Source organism: Gossypium hirsutum, chromosome A13 (genome assembly GCF_007990345.1).
Source record: "Gossypium hirsutum isolate 1008001.06 chromosome A13, Gossypium_hirsutum_v2.1, whole genome shotgun sequence".
In the NCBI taxonomy this organism is placed as follows: Eukaryota; Viridiplantae; Streptophyta; class Magnoliopsida; order Malvales; family Malvaceae; genus Gossypium; species Gossypium hirsutum.
Window position 1 is genome coordinate 6,226,548 of NC_053436.1, and position 2,945 is coordinate 6,229,492.

Genomic DNA, 2,945 nt, shown 5'->3' on the forward strand with positions numbered 1-2,945 from the left:
TATTTAGGTACTTTACCCTTTAATTTTTTTGTTTCTTTTAACCTTTCAACTTGTATTGTTTATTAAATTATTCAACAAATAGATAAAAAAGTTAATGTATGTTAATTTTGTTAATGTGGTATGCAAATAAACTATAATCAATAATTTTTTAATTTTTTAAAATTTAAAATTTTAAAATTATTATAAAAATTATTAAAAATGTAAAATTATTAAATTATTAAAAAGTATAAAAATATATATTTTTTAATTTTTAAAAAATAATTAATTACCAATGTGGCATTCATGTGGACTATCACGTGAATGTCATATCAACAAAACTAATAAACGTTAACTTTTTCATTTATTTTGAGGTGATTTGATAAACAATGCAAGTTCAAAAGTTAAAAGATGCAAAAAATTAAATGGAAAGTTAAAATAACTTTTTTTATATAAAGTCGAAGGGTCAAATAAGTTATTATGCCTAAACAAATTTAGTAACCAAAATACCTAATTGATACATACTCGACAATTTGGGAATGTAATTATAACATTTTAAAGTTTAGAGACCAATTTAGAATGAGGTCATGGTTTGAAAATGTTTGGTGCAATTAACTCTTTTTATTATTTACATTATTATACAATATACTTAATGTTCATTTGGTATAAATTATACAATGCACAAAATATAAAATAAAACAACATATTATAAACTTAAAAATGAGTCAAACAGAAGCAAACTCATGCTTTGAATATTAAAACTCGAGCTAAATCAATGTTTTAAATGAATTTAATTTTTTTAACCAAACCCATTTTTAAAATCTAATATTTATTTTTGAAAATCTTTCAGATATTAAATTAATCTTCATATTTATGGTAAAAGTATCATGGATGCCTTGTTCTAGGAGTCAGATTGTATTTTGCTTATTTTACTAAAAAATGGACAAATTAATCATTGTTCATTAAATCAAAGAGTAAATTGATCTTTTTTGTTAGAAATTTTATCCATTTGTACTGTTAAAAGCTGGCGTGGTTAACGAAATATTCAGGAAGTGACACATGGCGTGTTATATGTACCTCATGCTGTCATACAATGATCAAATTTTAACAATAGATTTTGATGTAATTTTTAACAAAAGAACCAATTTGCTCTTTGATCTAATGTATATGGAATATTTTGCTATTTTTTTGTAAAATGGGCAGAATGTAATCTAATTCCAAATACAAGGGACTTCATGATACTTTTACCCAGTTTTTTAAATTAAAAAGGTTAAAGTGAAAATTTACCATTATACTATAGGTGAATTTTGAAATTTGTCACTGTACTTTATTTTCATTTATTTTGTCATCATATTTTGAAAATATAAGTAAATTTGTCATTTAACTCTTACGTGATTGAATTGTAGTACTAAACTTTGAATATTATTAAATATTGTCACCAACTTTAATTTTTCAATTAAAGTTTACCGTTTAATGTTAATTTTGATGATTTGAAAACATAATTTAATGAAAAATTTTAAATATTTTATTTTAATAATTAACAAAAAATTAACTTATAAATATTAAAAATTAATAAATTAAATTAGAATTTTTATTTAATGAATTAAAAACGTAAAAGAAAATTTTAGTTTATTTTTATTGTTATAAAATAATATTTTGTTTAATTTCAATATTAACCCAAATTAAAAATATATAATTGTAGTTTGAATATAAGAGGTGAGTAGAGCTTTTAATGGTTGGAACTAGAATTGAGTGGTCCGGCCTCAAGGTCTGCTTGAAAAGTAGGAGGTTTTGGGTAAAAGTATAGGCTCGAAAAATGAATTTAGGTAAAAAAAAAATAAAGCCCGTTTAGAAACGGTCCAAGCATCAGGTAAGGCTTTTTTAGCTCAAACCTAGCCCGGCTCTACTATAATCGTTTTTATTTTATTTTTATTTTTGTTTTTATTATTTTGTTGCTATTTTCTTCTCTATTTTTTTCACTATTTTGTTACCATTTCACGGGTTTTTTACTTATATAATATAAAATAATAATAAAAATACCAACATGGTACTAAGGCTAAGTTATTGACGGAAATGATATCGGCAAGGTGGTGCCGCCTATGGTAGAGGCATGACCACCCTGCCACCTGACACAAACAATTGAAAACAGTAAAAAAAATAGTTGAAAACAGTAAAAAATTTTTGAATCTGAAAAAAAATTGAAAAAAAATAATAAAATATTGGTCTTGCCTCTGTCAGAGGCGGCACTGGTCTTGCCTCTGCCAGAGGCGGCACCAGTTGGTATGTTTAAACAAACCATTAATTTTAATAATGCATACTTTATCTGGATGAAGTATGTATTAGCAGATTTACTAATATGATTATATATATATAGATATTTATGCATGTATCACATTACAAAAACAAAAATTTAAATACTTATACCTAATAAAACATGTATCTCATTACAAAAATAGTTATTTTCCAAATAATATATTGTTTTATAATTTTATTTCTTATTTAATATTTTAATTTAATTTTAATAATGCATACTTTATCCGGATGAAGTATGTATTAGTAGATTCACTAATATGATTATATATATATAGATTTACGCATGTATCACATTACAAAAACAAATATAAAAGATTAAATACAAAAACAATGAGATACATGTTTTATTAGGTATAAGTATTTAAATTTTTGTTTTTGTAATGTGATACATGCGTAAATATCTATATATATATAATATTAGTGAATCTGCTAATACATACTTCATCCTGATAAAGTATGCATTATTAAAATTAATGGTTTGTTTAAACATACCAACTGGTGCCGCCTCTGACAGAGGCAAGACCAGTGGCGCCTCTGATAGAGGCAAGACCATTTTATTTTTTTATTTTTTTTCAGATTCAAAAATTTTTTTATTACTTTCAACTATTTTTTTTACTAATTTTAACTGTTTGTGTCAGGTGGCAGGGTGGTCACGC